At 40.3% G+C, this 19,686-nt stretch overlaps 1 pseudogene; it reads right to left on the bottom strand.

Annotated features, from left to right (window-relative positions):
• Positions 1-6,118: 6,118 nt before the first annotated feature.
• On the bottom strand, positions 6,119-18,233 carry LOC122144430 (annotated as a pseudogene).
• Positions 18,234-19,686: the final 1,453 nt, after the last annotated feature.

Raw genomic sequence — 19,686 nt, forward strand, 5'->3', positions numbered from 1 at the left:
TCAGCTTTGCCTCACCTATGTGTTATATTTGCTGCAAGTCGGGGAAAATGAAAGGAAACACTTTGAGCGTAGTTAAAAGTATTTAATATTCACAGATGAAAACGTTGAGGCCTTATGAAGTATGTGCGTTTCTTAGAACGAATTCAAGCAGGATAAATGGCAAGCCTATGAGCCTGTGCTTATATTTTCTCTACACCATATTTTTGATTTGACACACATTAAACAGGTGTGCAGTATTATTGTTATAATATGAATTGTGTGATTATAATTATTCAAAAGAAAATGTGGTTTACTTTGGCACCGGAGCATTCTAAAAGTGGTAGCATAGTGAGCTAGGCTTGTGTGTTTTATAAACTATTTTCTTTATTTTTAGTAAAAACGTGAGGCATTGATAATTTCGTTCCCATTCTTAAGCCTAATTAAAAAGAAAACTTCGAATAAATTAAACCTGCACGATTTAAGCTAAAATCACTGAAACTCTAAAGAATGGACTGATTAATAAAACGTCCTTATGTCATTATAATCAAACAAAATACACACGATTGTAAAAAAGAGCTTCATTAATTTGACGATGTGATTTTAAATGGAGTCTTCTTTACTTGCTTTCATATAATTTAAGTAAAGTAAAAATAAAGTAAAATGAAACAAAATAAATTGCAGCCGCATTTAAATGCGGGTTTGTACCACTAAGAGTGGTAGCCTATTGTGAGCTAGGCTTGCGTGTTTTATAAATTTATAAATATTCCGTAAAATGTCAGAGTGCAAGATTTGCTCGGCGCGCATCTTGTTTGGTTTATTTTGGATAATTGCATGTAAAAACAAATATATTTACTTTGTAATGCATATGCAAAATGTGAATTATTATTCATATTCAAGTGTTTGTTGTGCGAAAATTAACAATATGGCTTGTTCGTGCGAAAATTAATAATGCGCTTGACAGGGAGGCGCCCCCTCTCGATCACGTGATTTTTTTCCATAATAATGAAATAACTGAAAATCTGGGTGTCTCACATACATGAGAAATATATCTACAGAAAGCTTGAAAAATCTATGCATCCGTGTCGGCGTTATTTGACACCTGATGACACACACGATCTTTACGTGATTTGTTTGGGTAAAGAGCACGCACGCGATGTCTTTGAGGAGGCAATCTGCGTGCATTGCGAGCATTTTTTCAAGGAAAAAAGCTCCGCTCTCGTTCGTCTCTCTTTCCGAAAAAAAAAGGCAGCCATCTGCTTCCCGCGGTTCAGGACCCGCCGTTGCTGAGGCACGGAGGAGAATGAGCTCGTGAGAATTTCAGGTGGATCTGTCTGAATGGTTTTAAAGAGGGACTTTCCCTTTCGCGCTCATAATGGCGGCGGACGAGAGAGAGCCTCGGTAGGATGATGTTACATCTTTAACACTTTCTGATACTGAGGTTAGTGCTCTGCTGGGCTTTTTTTTACCCAGGAAAAGCAGGAGATATTTGAGGATGGTGAAGAAGCTGAGGCTGAGCCTTCTCAATTCTCCTGCCCTGCGTATGTAGAGCTGTTGGAGTTTATGGATCGCGACCATAGCCCTCCAGCTCAGGTGAGCCTTCCATTTCTGCCTGATCTCCATACAGAGATCGAAAGGAAATGAAAGAGGCCGTTTTCTTTTCGCATCCATCGGTTTCAGCATAAGAGTTTTGCCGACATCGAGGCGATGCGCGAAAACGGCTATGAGAGGATGCCCCCTGCAGAAAGAGCTTTCATTCTGCGGGGGAGACATCCTCTCTTAATCTCCCTCCTTGCTATCTAAGCCCCTTCAAGCAATGCATCTTGCTTAAATGGCAAGGCATACGCAGCAGCAGGTCAGGCTGTGGCTTTATTACAAAATAAACTGCTTCAAGCATATTAGACTGATCTGCTGAAAGACCTGGATAGAGGCAAAGGCCTTTTTCCTGATCAGGTAGCCGAGCTGCGCCGCACCACAGGCCTCTCTCCGGGCTACCAAGCAGGCCGCCTCTGCCAAGCGCAGGACTATGGCGGCCATGGTGGTGGCGGAGAGACATCTGTGGATGAACCTGGCAGACATCGGGAAGAAAGAAAAGGCTTTCTTCTCGATGCTCAGGTTTCGCCTTCTGAACTTTTCGGTATTTCCGTTGAGACGGTGATCGAGAAGTTCGGGGAGACGAAGGCGCACTCCGCTGCTTTCAGATCCTTCGTTCCACGAAGGTCCAGGTCTGAGCCCGAACAACATAGGGGTCCTGGCCGGTCTCGATCTGAGGATCAAAGACGGGCACAGAAGGCTAGTGTCGCGACTCACGCTCCTCCCCCACCTGCGGGCAGGGTTTAAGAGGAATTGTGGGTCACAAGGGGGTAAGCAGAACCTAAGGGATGTGATCCAGACGAGGCAGCGTTCTCGTCTGAGTCAGAGTGATACTGAGGTATCTACTCGTTCCCTTTAGGGATTTTTAACTTCTGCTTTTTTCCTCCCCTTCCTAATTCCCCTGAAACCACCAGTTCTCCACCTGATCGAGGTTAGGTTGAAACCTCTAACGCATAACAGTCTCCTATGCTGGACCTATAATGTTTTTGGCTGGTTCTATGTTCATAGCAAACACCTTATTGATAGTCCGGACTAAAAGGAGGCGCCCCTTGAGCGGGGCTCCAGCGCAGGAGGGTGGGAGTATAAAAATAACCCTTTCTGTATATACTTATGTGTAAATTGCTGGTGGTTATGTGTCTACTAATAAACTCTGTGAGTTTCGTTCTGCAGTGCTCAGTTACAGTGTTTACTAAACACTCGTCAGCACCAGCCATCCGGCTTCATGTTCCGGTATTAGGCGGCTGAGATCACAGGGTTCTGCGGGAGCCTCCTTGATCATCAGGCCTGGCACAGCACTGCAGGGAATTTCATGGATGTCCGGCCAGGTCACCCTGATGGGTCTCCTGGCCGCTTAGGTGCTGTCGCATCCAGCGGGAAGTGAAGGTGGCAGTTACAGAAGTCTTCTTGTATATGCTGCCTCAGGTGATGCTCCCCTCACTAGAGGTTTATAAAATTCGAGCTTGCCTCTCCCGTGCGGTTCAGCGCCTCTGCGATGCTTAGGAACCTTTAGGTACACACGCTAAGCTCTGTGTACTTTCTGAAAGCCACATGGTGGTCAGTGTGCACATGTAACTTTGCGCACTTTCTAAAAATCCACGTATTGGTAAGTGTGCACGCAAGACTCTGCGCACTTTCTGAAATCCTGTATGGTAAGGGTTACGCGCTCCGCCTTGTTCCCTTTCTTGAGATGATTAGACCTTGGTTCCTTGGGCTCCATTCAGCCAGTGTGTATTTGTTTATACACCTCAAGCATCGCTTCCCTCAACATGAAGGGCTATTCGGGCGATTCTCGTGGGTAGTTTAGCAGCGCTCCCCTTTTCCAAGAAGGGTCGCCTATGAGCGTGCTTCTCTGTATTCAGGAGTTCTCCTCTCATATGAGACTGAGTTCACTGTTTTTCCCAGAGCGCTCCAGCATTATTTCCACAGATCGAGTTGATGACTCTCAAACATACTTTTTTGAGATGCACCATTCCATTTATGAGCTGCTCTATCAGAGTGCCACGAGAGCCCTTCCTTAGAACAGTATTTTAAAATCCATGATATGGTAAGTGTGCACGTGAAGTCTTTGCACACTTTCTGAAATCCACACTGTGGTAAGTTCGCACGCTAGTGCTCTGCGTTCTTTCTAAAATCCTATATGGTGAGGGCTTCGCGCGGTTGCTTCGTGCCCTTTCTTGAGCTGGTAAAAGCCCCGTTCATCTTGGGCGCCACTCCACCCATGTATCCTCGGATACCTATCTAAACAGGGTGTTGCTACTGGAGATCTGTTGAGACAGCTCCTTCAGCAAGCTTTTGAGGAAGCAAGCTGTAGCCCCTGTGTGACAGGCTAGACTTAGTATAAAATGCTAGGTTCCTAGCTGTATCCCTTTAAAGGAATCTTTCCTGATTCCAAGCCTTTAGCTCTACCACCGGGCGGAGGCCCTAACAATTAAGTTGGGTATGTAGCTTAGGCCTTTGGCCGTAAGGGGTATTGTCACAGACAGCCGTCTAAACGTCCCGGGGGCAACTCCCATTGAAATGGTAGAGTTGGTACTTAGTGTTCGCCATGATTCTGGCCTGCACTCCCCTCAGCATGGCGGCGTAGGTATACTGTTCCCCATAGCGACCCCTAGAGGACGCAGTTCGAAGTTCCCTTGAAAGGGAACGTCTCAGGTTACGAATGTAACCATGGTTCCCTGAGTAGGGAACGAGACACTGCGTCCTCTAGCTCCCTGCCATGCTTCGGACGCAAGCTTCAGACGAAGAAGTGAATGACGTGTTTCCCGGTGCCTGTTTTATAGTCGCACCGGTAGTGACGTCAGAGGCTGTCGCCGGCCAACTTGTTGGTGTTTTTTCATTTGTATGCTTCAGACATGGGTCACGACGAGGGTGTTCCCCCATAGCGACCCCTAGAGGACGCAGTGTCTCGTTCCCTTCTCAGGGAACCATGGTTACATTCGTAACCTGAGACGTTCTTTAGCCATATAAATACAGTTGTCATGTGCATGGGTAAAATTTACCTGCTGGCACTTTTAGGTATACAGCAACCTCTGACAGTTCTAGTGTTAATAAGATAATTAACAATTAAATCAATGTATAACTGCATAGCCTTCATTTGTGACACCACAAAACGCAAACTTGTACCTTAACTGTCACCCCCCCTTTTTTAAAATAGGCATTAAAGTGCACTATACAAACTTAAATTGATATGTTTGTTGCCAAGATTATAAAAAGTTTTGATTCTAAAAGACCGTAATATGTAATATGACACTTGACACTGCCCACTAAGGGGGAGGAGACCGCCATAAGATTTTAAAGTACCATTTCCTTAGTAATGCTATAGTAATAATGTCCGATTTCAAAATGGTTTTCACAAGATGAATCTTGGGCTTCTAAGCTTTCAAGTGATATATAATTTATGATGATTACTAGAAGATTTGATAGAGAAAAAGGACAACAAAAAAAGAGTGCCAAGCGTCCCACAGGTGGGACAATGACAGTTAAGGGGAGAACATAAATGATGAACTGACACCAGCTGTGATTAAAGAAACGAAATTCGAAGATTTTGCAAAAAAACAAACATAAACATCATTCGAGGACAAGCTGTGCAAATCAAGTTTTGATCTCACACACATTCATTCCTTCATTTTCCACACTGAGCTCTACATCATCCAATTCTCACACAGAAACACAAAAACCTCCTCAGCTGCTTTAGTAAGTGTGTCTCACACAACTCTCCTGCTCACTGCCAGAAATGTGATTCTCTGAGATTTTCCCCATTTTGTTGCTTTGGTAAAAATGCACATGCTTAAAATCCTAAACATGATAATGTTTTGAAAGTGCAGTGATTGTTTTCAGTGTTACTCACTGAACTGATCTGGATTCTTTAACCACAGGCAGCAGCTTCTGAAGAACTTCATCTGCTGTATTTTGTGCTCCAATAAACTGGTTAAGATTAAACTCATCCATCTTCTGTTTCAATGTCAGCAACACATAAACCAGAGCTGACCACTGTGTTTGGTTTCTCCTATTTCTCCAGATTTCAGATAATCTTGGATCTCCTGCATCAGTGTATCATCACCCAGTTCATTCAGACAGTGGAACAGATTGATGGATTTCTCTGGAGAGTTATTCTCTCTGATCTTCTGCTTGATGGACTGAACTGTTTCCCCTTTGTTGTAGGAGCAGCTTCCTGTCTGTGTCAGTAGTTTTCGTAAAAGAGTCTGATTGGACTTTAGTGAGAGACCCAGAAGGAACCGCAGGAAAAGATCCAGATGTCCATTCTTACTCATTAAGGCCTCTTTTAAAGCTCTCTGATGCAGCTCAGATAATGAATTATATTTCTTCTCTGTTTAAAAGGCAACAGCCTCTTTTTGGTTTGGTCAAACACATTGATGTTGTTGATTGTACAGGAGAGGTGCACATATAGAGCTGCTAGATGTTCCTGAATGCTCAGATGAACAAAGCAGAAGACTTTCCCCTGATACAAGCCCAACTCCTCTCTGAAGATCTGAGTGCACAATCCTGAATACACTGATGCTTCTGTCACATCAATGTCACACTCTCTCAGGTCTTCCTCATAGAAGATCAGGTTTCCTTTCACAAGCTGCTGGAAAGCCACTTTCCCCAGTTTGAGGATCATGTCTTCATCTGTCACATTCTTCTCATAGTCCTTCTTACGTTTGATGTTGGTCTGAAGGATCAAGAAGCGTGTGTACATTTGAGTGAGAGTCTTGGGAATCTCTCCACTCTCTGCTTGACTCAACATCTTCTCCAGAACAGTGGCTGAGATCCAGCAGAAGACTGGGATGTGGCACATGATGTAGAGGCTCCTTGATGACTTCAGGTGTCTTATGATTTTTTTAGCCAGTCTCTTTTTACTGATCCTCTTCCTGAAGTATTCCTCCTTCTGTGGCTCATTGAAGCCTCGTACCTCTGTCACTCGATGGACACACTCAGAGGGGACGAGATCAGCTGCTGCTGGTCTGGAGGTGATCCAGATGAGGGCAGAGGGAAGCAGATTCCCCTCAATGAGGTTCATCAGCAGCACGTCCACTGAGGCTGTTTCAGATATATTACACAGTTTCACTTTGCTCTTAAAGTCCAGAGACAGACGACACTCATCCAGACCATCAAAGATGAACAACACTTTATATTCATCACTAGATATTTCTATTTCTTTAGTTTCAGGGAGTTTCAGGTGAAGTAGATCTGAAAGACTGAGTGTTTTGTTCTTCATCAAGTTGATTTCTCTGAAAGGAAGTGGAAATATGAGCTGGACGTCCTGATTCTCTTTCCCTTCAGCCCAGTCCAGGATGAACTTCTGCACAGAGACTGTTTTTCCAATGCCAGCGACTCCCTTTGTCAGCACAGTTCTGATGGCTTTGTCTTGTCCAGGTAAAGGTCTAAAGATGTCATTGCATTTGATAGCTGTGTCCTCTGTTGCTGCTCTCCTGGGTTGAGTCTCAATCTGTCTCACTTCATGCTCATAACTGATCTCTCCACTCTCGCTCTCTGTGATGTAGAGCTCTGTGTAGATCTCATTCAGCAGTGTTGGGTTTCTCTGCGTCGCTGTTCCCTCATACAGACATGCAAACTTCTTCAGCAGATTTGATCTAAATGTGTTGAGGAATTTACGGCTGTAAAATAAAAATTCAACATTATTAGATGAGTTAAAAACCACAATGTCTTATGTTGTAACACATGTTCAGATCATATCTCTCATTTCTCTTACAGAAATATTATACCTGAGATCAGGCCGTGTATCTCCACTGTTAAAGATTATTGGTTGAATCATAGACGCATCACTCTTCATAGACACACAGCTGGACTCTGCTTCTGGTCTCTTCTGATGAACTGAACTAAAACAGAGAAACACTGAAGTTCATTATTTAACACTACAACCTCCACAGGGTAAATTTTACCCATGGTTGTTTTTCAAATGTACATGATAGATTTAATACTAGAACCACCAGAGGTCACTGTATACCTAAAACCGCCAGCGGGTAGATTTTACCCACGTACATGACTACTGTTTTGATATGGCTAAAGAACATATCATTTCACTGTATTATGCCACTGACTTCACACAGAAGTGTCTAGAATCATAAAATGATTATGTCATTTCATCAATTATATTTTTATCCTGTTGTTTTATGTTCAAGACTTCTGGATCTGGATTAGTGTTTCTAATACCTGCCTTCCATAAATTGTCAAATTTACCCACCTATATAATGCATGTGTTTTTGCTCTGCTTATGTTTTAACATTGTACATTGATAGCCAATGCCTTTCACTCACTGAATTAGTGGTTATCAGTTTCATAAATAAAGTAAATAAGATGATTTCTGGATGCCGAAGAGGTATTAGAAACACTAAATGCCATGAGTGATGGAGAGTCTGATGTGTCCTGGGTTGGCCCAGCATCTGACAGTGATCCAGATATCATATTTACATGTTTTAGCCTACTCAGAAATGTTCAAACTTTGGATTAATTCATTTTTGTTTTGCCATTTCTATCGTTTATTGTTCGCTACTGTGTTGCTATTTATTCTAGTCTACCTGTTTCCTGAAAAAAACATCTGATCTGATGTAATGAATATATTAAAAAAAATTGATTACCCGAAGCTTATTGGTGTTCTCTTGTTCAAATTATAAATGACATAACTAAACAAATTAATAATTAATTAGGTGAAGCTGTGCACTTGAATTTGTCATTGCGTCATGAACTAATTATTATGAATTATTATTGCTCATTAATGTCTATAGGCTATTTTAGTCATTTAAATAACATGGGTTATCTTTATATATTGATTAATGACATTGTATCATAATTTTTCACCACCTAAATATGTATTTACTTCCTTCTAATTCTTGTTGTCAGTACAGGTTTGTTTAGTTTATTACATTTACATTACATTTAGTCATTTAGCAGACGCTTTTATCCAAAGCGACTTACAAATGAGGACAATGGAAGCAATCAAAAAACAACAAAAGAGCAATGATATATAAGTGCTATAACAAGTCTCAGTTAGCCTAAACACAGTATACGTAGCAAGGGCTTTTAAATAATATAAAAAATAAAAAGAAAACAGATAGAATAGAAAAAGAATAGAGCAAACTAGTGTTAGAGGTCTTTTTTTATAATTGTATAATAAATGAAAAGAAAATAGATAGGATACAAAAAGATTAGAAAGGTAGTTATTTTTTTTTTTTTTTTTTTTTTTTTTTTTTTTTTAAATAGAATTAGAATAGTGAGTGAAAAAGTTAGAGGGTCAAATAAAGATGGAAGAGATGTGTTTTAAGCCGATTCTTGAAGATGGCTAAGGACTCAGCTGCTCGGACTGAGTTGGGCAGGTCATTCCACCAGGAGGGAACATTTAATTTAAAAGTCCGTAAAAGTGACTTTGTGCTTCTTTGGGATGGCACAATCAAGCAATGTTCACTTGCAGAACGCAAGCTTCTAGAGGGCACATAAGTCTGAAGTAATGAATTTAGGTAAAGGGGTGCAGAGCCAGTGGTGGTTTTGTATGCAAACATCAATGCCTTGAATTTTATGTGAGCAGCTATTGGTAGCCAGTGCAAATTGATAAATAGAGGTGTGACGTGTATTCTTTTCGGCTCATTAAAAATTAATCTTGCTGCCGCATTCTGGATTAATTGTAAAGGCTTGATAGAACTGGCTGGAAGACCTGCCAAGAGAGCATTGCAATAGTCTAGCCTGGACAGAACAAGAGCTTGAACAAGGAGTTGTGCCGCATGTTCAGAAAGAAAGGGCCTGATCTTCTTAATGTTGAATAAAGCAAATCTGCAGGAACGGACAGTTTTAGCAATGTGGTCTGAGAAAGTTAGCTGATCATCAATCAAAGCTCCAAGGTTTCTGGCTGTTTTTGAAGGAGTTATGGTTGATGTGCCTAACTCGATGGTGAAATTGTGATGAAACAATGGGTTTGCTGGAACCACAAGCAGTTCTGTCTTGGCAAGGTTGAGTTGAAGGTGATGGTCCTTCATCCAGCAAGAAATGTCTGTTAGACAAGCTGAGATGCGAGCAGCTACCGATGGATCATCAGGATGGAATGAGAGGTAGAGTTGAGTGTCATCAGCATAGCAATGGTATGAAAAGCCATGTTTCTGAATGACAGAACCTAATGATGCCATGTAGACAGAGAAGAGAAGTGGTCCAAGAACTGAGCCCTGAGGCACCCCAGTAGTTAGATGTTGCGACTTGGACACCTCACCTATCCAAGATACTTTGAAGGACCTATCTGATAGGTAAGACTCAAAACCACTGGAGTGCGGTTCCTGAGATGCCCTTTGTCAGTAGGGTTGACAGGAGGATCTGGTGATTAACCGTGTCAAAAGCAGCAGATAGATCAAGCAAGATAAGTATTAAAGATTTGGATTCCGCTCTTGCCAGTCTTAGGGCTTCAACAACTGAGAGCAAGGCAGTCTCAGTTGAATGTCCACTTCTGAAGCCAGATTGGTTGCTGTCAAGGAGGTTGTTTTGTGTGAGAAAGGTAGAGACTTGGTTGAATACAGCTCGTTCAAGTGTTTTTGCAATGAAAGGAAGAAGGGAAACTGGTCTGTAGTTTTCTAAAAGAGATGGGTTGAGGATGGGTTTCTTAAGGAGTGGAGTTATACGAGCCTGTCTAAATGCTGAAGGGAAAAACACCTGTATGAAGGGATGTGTTAATGATGTGAGTGAGTGCAGGTACAACTGCAGGAGAAATGGCTTGAAGGAGATGAGATGGAATAGGATCAGTTGGACAAGTAGTAGGATGATTAGAAAGGATGAGTTTTGAGACTTCTGCCTCAGAGAGTGAAGAGAAGGATGTGAATAAGTGTATGTTTGTTTGTGAGATGTGCTTGATGGATTGTGGTGTGGAAAATTGTGCACTGATGTTTTTAATTTTATTAATGAAAAACGTGGCAAAGTCGTCAGCTATTAGAGATGAAGCAGGAGGGGGAGGTGTTGTGAATTTGACCCTTATCTTTCATTTTTCCTTTTCTTTTTCCCATATATATATGTACTACATATCCCACAATTCCAAGCAGACTACAATACCCATGCAAGTGCACTACATTACCCATACACCTCCTGGTCAAGGTCTATAAATAGACCTCACTTCCTTCCTTTGTTTCTCTTCCTTTGGTGAGGGTGTGGGTGTTTGAATGGACACCCAACCATGTCCTTTGAGTCCTTTCCTTAGGATGCGTTAATGACTTAAGACCATCTTGTACATCTTGTACACGTTGTCCATCCAGTTCATCCTGTCCATCTAATAACATCTGTCCATCTCCATGCTATGGGAATTGTCTATGAATAATCATCTTGAATTTAAAAATAAAAGAGAGCAAAGGACTGGTATCTGTCCCGTGTTTTAATCAGACACGCCATTAAGTTTCTACACCTCTGATGAACTTTGGATATATTAACATCTGATATCGTACAAATGGTCCTTCGAGCCGGAGTAAGACCCCAAGTAAGGAAGGGCCCAATTGTGGACCAGGAAGGAGTTGACTGTTAAGTGACACACCTTTATATTGATAGGAACAATTGAAAACTATTCTTTTCTTTCCATTATGCTCCACGATATGATGAGGAATATACCATGACTCATTTGATAAGTCATGAGAAAGTTCCACTTTGGAAACATAACCAGATTTCTCCAACTTAGCAATTTCTTGGTCATATACAGCAGCAGTTGTGGGATTTCTTTGGAGGCGACGCTCGATACATCTGAGAGAAGACATAACTGCATTTGGTGAGGCTCGTAACTTCATGGCGGAAGCAGCACGCAATAACGGAGTGGCATACCTTTTTTCACACCATCCACATCAACTATTTTAGACTTGGAGGCCAACAAATCCATAGCTCCTTGGTCCTGCTTTGGACCTAGTAATGACCTTTTCATTCCGGAAAGGAAGGATGTCTACCTTCCATAGTTTCTCCACATCGTGGCGAAGTTCTTCTAATGGATTAGCGATGGTAAAAAGACACTGCATCTCATCGGTGTTAGGAATTGGTATTGGGCCTTGAAGTACCCAGCCTAACCTGGTCTGGATTGCTGCTGGAGATTTAGGAGGCCCAAAATACACCTGATCGATTGGGTTTATCAGGTGTGGGTAGTCTGCACCAATAAGAATAAGTGGTTGGACATTAGTGAAAGCTGGAAGGGGTAAGTCCCGAAGATGTCTGAAGCGTCTCTGCAAGATCTCAACCGGATAAGTCTGTTCTGCCAGTCCCAATCTGGTGGCAGAAAAAAGCATTGGAAATGGAATACTTCTTCTCTGGATTAACCATGGAAGATATTTCAAAGGTTACAGAAGAGCCTTCAAGTGCGAGAGTGTCTTGACGTACAGTTCTAACGATTAGGGACTCGGTTACCCCATTGAGGCCCAAATAATCAGATGCTTGAGATAGCAGCATGGTGCGTTCTGATCCATCATCCAGGATGGCATAGGTTTGCAAGGATCTGCCTTTGTAATGGAGAAGTACTTCAACAACTTTAAGCAGTACCTTCCCAGAACCTCCAAGGCGACTAAGATAAAATGTACCGTTATCCTGGTCGCGACAATTAACTCCATGAAGAATACCAAGATGTCTGCCTTTGCACTGTGGACAAGGCTTTTTCAAGTCACAGTTGACGGCTAGATGTTTAAGCCCGCATCTCCAACATCTTTTGCTCTCTCTAATCCATGCATCCTTCCTGGTCCACAATTGGGCCCTTCCTTATTTGGGGTCTTACTCCAGTTTCGTCAGTGCCAAGTGGCAATTAGTGGGGACATCAAATCTATGTTCCACCAAGTTAGGCTACTACCAGAAGACCGTTCTCTTCTACGCTTCCTGTGGCGCAACATGCAGAGGTCAAACCCACCTGACATCTACGAATGGCAAGTTTTGCCCTTTGGCACAGTATGTAGTCCATGTTGCGCAATATATGCTTTACAAAGACATGTCCATGATCACAAAGAAGGATATGAAGATGTAGTGAATTCTGTACTTCAGTCATTCTATGTGGACAAACTGTTTAGAGAGTTTCCCAACTGTGCAAACTGCAAAAAACTTCCTAGACCGAATGCATTCTTTACTGATGAGTGGAGGATTTGAAATCAGACAGTGGGCAAGTAACCTGCCTGATGTTGTCAGACACCTTCCTCCTGAAGCCAGGTCTGAGAGTGCTGAACTGTGGATCAATCAAGGTCGTTTGGATCCTAAAGAAGGAGCTCTGGGTCTGAGTTGGCACTGTCCCTCTGATTCATTAGGGTATCGATCCCGAATTGTGGAGTATAAAGCAACAACCCTGCGCAATATATATAAAGTCCTCGCCAGTCAGTATGACGCCTTGGGTTATATCTCCCCCTTTACAACGCGAGCTAAGGTCATCATACAACAATGCTGGATGAAGTCCAGGGGCTGGGGTGATCCCCTTATGCCAGATCCTATTCAACAGGCCTGGAAGGCTTGGGAAAACGAGCTCCCTGATCTGTCATTGATACAGCTTCCTAGATGTTATTCAACCTTGCCTTCCAATCAAATTACATCTAGAGAGTTGCATATATTTTGTGACGCCTCAGAGAGTGCATATGGGTCAGTAGCCTATTTGATGATGGAAAATGACAAGGGTGTGGTACATACTTCCTTCATCATGGCAAGATCTCGAGTGGCCCCTAAAAGGCAAATATCCATCCCTCGTCTGGAACTTTGCGCTGCTCTAACAGGTGCACAGCTTTGTAAACTCCTGCAGAACGAATTGACTCATCCTTTGACAAATATTGTCCTATGGTCAGATTCAACAAACCGTCTTGTCTTGGCTGCATTCCCTCTCCTGCCGTTACAAAGTTTTTGTAGCTAATAGAGTCACTGAAATCCTGGAACTTACTGATCCCTCTTCTTGGAGGTATATTCCTTCTGCACAGAATCCAGCAGATGACATTACTAGAGGTAAAACTCTTGTTGAGTTAGCCAAACCTGCTCATAGATGGCGACAAGGCCCAATGTTTCTGAAATGTCCTCCACATGAATGGCCAAAAAAATCTAGTGTCCAGACCTGCTAGTCCTGATCCTGAGCTCCGCAAGCCACTCTTTTGTGGCTTAACACAAGTGGATGATTTCGTATTCCCAGATCCTTCCAGTTTCAAATCACTGTCAGAGTTACAGTCCGCAACAAATCAGTTACTGCTACAACATAGGGAGGACTCCTGTGATGCCTCTTCAGTCCAAACCCTTCTTTTGAGAGAAGCCCAGCAACAAAGTTTTCCCTCTGAGTATCAGTGTTTAAAGGAAGGAAAGCCCACTGAACCTCAAAGTTGTCTCCTCACACTTTCTCCTGAATTCAATGAAGAAACAGGACTTATTGTAGTGGGAGGTAAGCTCAGGCGTGTAGAGGATATGGAACCTGGAATGGTTCATCCAATTGTACTCGACCCTAAACATACATTATCCCATTTAATTATCAAGGACTGTGATGAGAAACTTTTCCATCCTGGTCCAGAGAGAGTTTTCTCAGAACTTCGGCGCAATTACTGGATAATTAGAGGGAGACAAGCCGTAAAAAAAAACATCAGTGGTCTTGTTTACAATGTAGAAAGTGGAGAGCTAAGCCATCTATCCCTCAAATGTCAGATCTGCCAAGCTCCAAGCTCCGGTTGTTTAAACCTCCCTTTTGGTCCACCGGAATGGACTGTTTTGGTCCCTTTCATGTCACTATTGGCCGTAGAACGGAGAAGAGATGGGGCATTCTGTTTAAATGCCAGACCACTCGATGTCTGTCTGCATCTTGATTTGTTGAGCAGTTTAAATGTGGACAGCTTTCTAATGGCCCTACGCCCGCTTCATATCTAGGAGAGGAAGGCCTTATGAGATTCTTTGTGATCAAGGAAGTAATTTCCGTGGAGCTGCAAGAGAATTAAAGGAAGCTTTCCAAAACCTTACCACTGAGTTGCAAGTCAAGTTGGAAAGTCAGCAGATTAAATTCAAGTTTAATCCACCACAAGCTCCTCATTTTGGGGGGGGTCATGGGAAAGAGAGGTCCGTTCAGTTAAAAACAGCTCTTCGGGTGGTACTTGGCAGTCAAACAGTATCAGCAGAAGTCCTACAAACAGTTTTGACTGAAGTTGAAGGAGTGTTAAATTCGAAGCCACTTGGTTACGCCTCTTCAAACATTTCAGATCTCGACCCCATCACTCCAAATCTCCTCCTCATGGGGCGGCGAGACTCTTCTCTACCTCAGGTGATTTATGCCAACACTAAGCTCTTTGGCCGCCGATCTTGGCGCCATAGCCAGGTCCTCGTGGACCAGTTCTGGACATCCTTTATCCGATATTATCTACCAGGTCAGCAGCTCCGTCAAAAATGGAACCGAGAACAACCTAATCTAAATGACTCTGCTGTCGTGTTAGTTATTGATTCTCAACTCCCAAGAGCATCATGGCCCATTGGTAGGGTAGTACGTCTCTTACCTAGTCAGGATGGGCGCGTTAGAGTAGCTGAGATTGTTATCAATGGAAAGACATATGTACGTCCAGTTGCTAAGTTGATTCCATTACCTAAAAATAGATGAGTGATAGCGAATACTTGACTGTATTCGGGGGCGGCTGTTGTGAATTTGACCCTTATCTTTCATTATTTTTCCTTTTCTTTTTCCCATATATATATATGTACTACATATCCCACAATTCCAAGCAGACTACAATACCCATGCAAGTGCACTACATTACCCATACACCTCCTGGTCAAGGTCTATAAATAGACCTCACTTCCTTCCTTTGTTTCTTTTCCTTTGGTGAGGGTGTGGGTGTTTGAATGGACACCCAACCATGTCCTTTGAGTCCTTTCCTTAGGATGCGTTAATGACTTAAGACCATGTTGTACATCTTGTACACGTTGTCCATCCAGTTCATCCTGTCCATCTAATAACATCTGTCCATCTCCATGCTATGGGAATTGTCTATGAATAATCATCTTGAACTTAAAAATAAAAGAGAGCAAAGGACTGGTATCTGTCCCATGTTTTAATCAGACACGCCATCAAGTTTCTACACCTCTGATGAACTTTGGATATATTAACATCTGATATCCTACAGGAGGAGGAGGACAAAGGAGTGAGGACAATGTTTTAAAAAGTATGCGAGAGTTAGACGAATTGTTAATTTTGTTATGGTAGTATGTCTTTTTAGCAGTGGAGACATTAGCAGAAAAGGAAGAGAGGAGTGACTGATACACATTAAGGTCAGTAGTATTTTTGGATTTGCGCCACAACCTTTCAGCAGCTCTAAGCTTAGAACGGTGTTCGCGTAGAACATCAGATAATAACAAAGGGGCTGAAGGGGTGGTACGGGCTGGCCTGGAAGACAAGGGGCAAACAGTGTCTAAACAAGATGTAAGAGTGGAGCAGAAAGTATCAGTAGCACTTTATATTTCTAGTTTATATTGACCGTTATGAAAAAGTGATTAGTGTAAGCTGCATAAAAATCATCTTGAACATAAAACAACAGGATAAAAATATAGTTGATGACAAGACATGATCATTTCATGACTCTAGACACTTCTTTGTGAAGACAGTGGCATAATACAGTGAAATAATATTTTGTTCTTTTAGCCATGTCAAAACAGTAGTGATGTGCGGGTAAAATTGATCCGCTGGCGCTTTTAGGTTACAATGACCTCTGGCAGTAAAATGTGTAAAATGACTGTATGCAACAAATCATCTATACATTTATCATTATCAAATTCACTTTGGGGGGGGGGTGACTGTGATTTCTCTTTTTTAACGTTAGTGTGTAATGTTGCAGTTTGAGCATAAACAATATCTGCAAAGTTACGACGCTGAAAGTTCAATGCAAACGGAGATATCTTTTAAAATTATGCCATTTAATGTCTACAAAAACGGCTGGCAGGGACTACAAGAAGTTACTTCCCGAAATTTACATAAACCCAGCTTTATACTCACTTATATACTATTTATACAAAAACTGTGAACTTAACTGTGATAATATGTGACAATATTAAAAGTCATGTTATAAATAATATTTTCATACAAATGTTTATACCTGAGTTTAGGCTGTGAATCTCCACTCTTAAACTTCATTGGTGGATCCATAGACGCGTCACTCTTCACAGACACACAGCTGAACTCTGCTTCTGATCTCTTCTGATGAACTGAGCTAAAACAGAGAAACATTGAAGTTCTTTATTTAAATGACTGTATGTAACAAATCAACTATACATTTATTATCAACATTCACTTTAAAGAGCACTTTATAGTCATTTCATGTACTGTGTTTATACAAAAACTGTAAACTCAGCTGTTATAATATGTGACAATATTAAAAGTCATGTTATAATCCTATTTTCATCCAAAGTTATACCTGAGATCAGGCCGTGTATCTCCACTCTTAAACTTCATTGGTGGATCCATAGACGCGTCACTCTTCACAGACACACAGCTGAACTCTGCTTCTGATCTCTTCTGATGAACTGAACTAAAACACAACAGATTTAATCCATTATTATGAGAATCATCAGTAACACTTTATAATAACTTTCATTAATAAATCATTAACAAACATTATATAATGCTTAACAGATCATTAGTTAATATATCTTCATATTACTAGAAACATTAGATAATGTGCTTGTTAGTGTTTAAAAATGTATTTAATAAAAATTACAGATCATTATTTAATGTAAATTAAAATGCTTACAAATGTCATTAAACTTTCAAATTATCAAATGGTTTGAACTTTGAATGATTTTGACAGATGGTTTACAATGATTTAAAGCTTCATTAATAAATCATTAACAAACATTATATAATGCTTAACTGATCTTGAATTAATGCTTACTATTAATGCTTATTTATACTATAATGCACTTTTCAAAATCTACAAATAATTTTAACAGAAATTATACAATGATGACAACCTTATTTGTTAAGTAATTCAATACTAACAAATATCATGGAAATTACACATTTCGTGAGAAAAATTAGCTTAAATTTACAGATTAAGCTTATTTTTTCACAAAATCTGTAAATGTAGAAAATGGCATTAATTTCAAGAAAATACTTGTTTATTTATCAAAACTATGTAATTATAACCATACACTTTTGACCCCTTAACCAACCCTTAAACCGACCCACACACCAAACCTGTCCCTAACCTTCACCCGTATCACAACTCAATAACAGAAGTGTTGTGCATTAACACAAGCTTTTAATCATTCTATAACATCTGTTAAAATCATTTGTAGATTTTCAATTTTCATGCATGATCTTATGAATTAAAAGTTTAATGACATTTGTAAGCATTGTAATTTACATTAATTATCTGTTGATCATCAGGTACGAAGTGTAGTAAACACTAACAAGCAGATTATTTCATGTTTCTAGCTGTGTGAATATATATTAACTAATGATCCACTAAGCATTACATAACGTTTGTTAATGATTTATTAATGAATCTATTATGTGTTGTCGAATCATAATATAAAATCTTCATAAGGTATTAGCCTACTTATTAAAAGCAGGCACGAGGGCTTTATGGTGTTATTGTTTTCAATAAATATGAAACTTTATTTATGTATCATGTAGACAGTCATCTCTTCTATATCATAATAGTTTATTCAATGTGTTTCTCAAAGTACCTGTGTGCTGGAAACAAATCTTCATCTCCAGGATGTTTGTGTTTCATTCATGATGGATCTGAACAGTTTGATCTCCACTGACTCTACATGGAGAGACAAACAATCACACAAACTAATCAAAGCTAATCAAACAGCCTTCATCCGCCTTATTTTGGAAGTAACATTTTCTGTGAATGAGTGAGATTTTTGATGATCAGCCGCTACAGTTAAAGGGTAAATACAGGAAACGGAATAAAACTGTGCGCTACAAACCAGTTCTATGCTTATAATAATGAATTAAAATAATTAGATAAATACCAGTGTGCGGTATCGAGCAGCATAACGTAGTGTTTTTGAATCGCTAAATAACGGAAACGAAACCCAGCCGGCACATGACCAACCTTCAACGCTGAAATATGGTTGAAATAAGGTCAGTTGTGGTTTCAACGTTGAAACAATGTTGATATAACGTTTTAAAACTGAACAGTTTGAAAAACTGCCGGCACACGACCAACCTTCAACATTGAAATATGGCTGAAATAAGGTCAGTTTTTTAACGTTGAAACAACGTTGAATTATTTAATATTTGCCTGTTACTTTTTTTTTTATTTTGAGTGAATCTGAGTTGTGACATGTCAATGGAGAACAAAAACTGTAATGTGAACACAAGAAGGGTCAGATGTGTTCTGCGAGGTCCTGCAAACATACTGGCAAAATGAGGTAAGAAAATCTCTATCTTTATTATCTTTTGAAAATAGTAAAATATATCGTAACGTTACCAGAGTTTACAAATGGATAACAAGGACATGTATCCTGCAGAAGATAAATACCTGTGTGTGTGTGTTTTTGTATTGCTTTATCACAGATGCTCAAGTTAGATGCTCATCTGATGTTGTTGTGTTGTTGCTGGTAAATTATGTGTTAATGTCTGTCTTTTAAGATTTTTTTCCACATTTTCCTGATATGAATCCCATGCAGTAGGTGTGTTATATATGTTTTTATACTTATAATAGCCTCAAAGTGTTTTCTGAAACATATAATTGCAAATGTCGGTACAATTTAAATGAATTAATGAAAATAAATTTAAAAATGAATTAGGATTGTTTAAAGCAGTGGTTCTCAAAGTTTCAGGCTCCCTCTAGTGGTTACGCAGGGGAATCACTAAATTAAATATTAATTAATGTTAATACATTTTAATTTAATCTTTGAGTAAGGTTTTTTTTTTTTTTTTACATTTAAGTACAGTACAGTTATGTAACTTTTGTTATAACACATTTTAATTTAAACTTTAAGTTTTCATTTACCTGTATGTAAGCACAGTGCAGTGTTAATGTTCAAACTGTGTATTCACAGTGTTAAAGTGGCTGACAACAATAAATATTCTTATTAGGAATAAAACTGCCTCATTTTTGAACTATAGCTGAATAGTTAGGCCTACTATGCTGTTGAAATTTAATGTTGGTCATAATGGTGGAACTTAGAGAGACAAATATTTTCTGAAGTAGTACTTGGTAT

Source organism: Cyprinus carpio, unplaced genomic scaffold (genome assembly GCF_018340385.1).
Source record: "Cyprinus carpio isolate SPL01 unplaced genomic scaffold, ASM1834038v1 S000006675, whole genome shotgun sequence".
Lineage (NCBI taxonomy): Eukaryota > Metazoa > Chordata > Actinopteri > Cypriniformes > Cyprinidae > Cyprinus > Cyprinus carpio.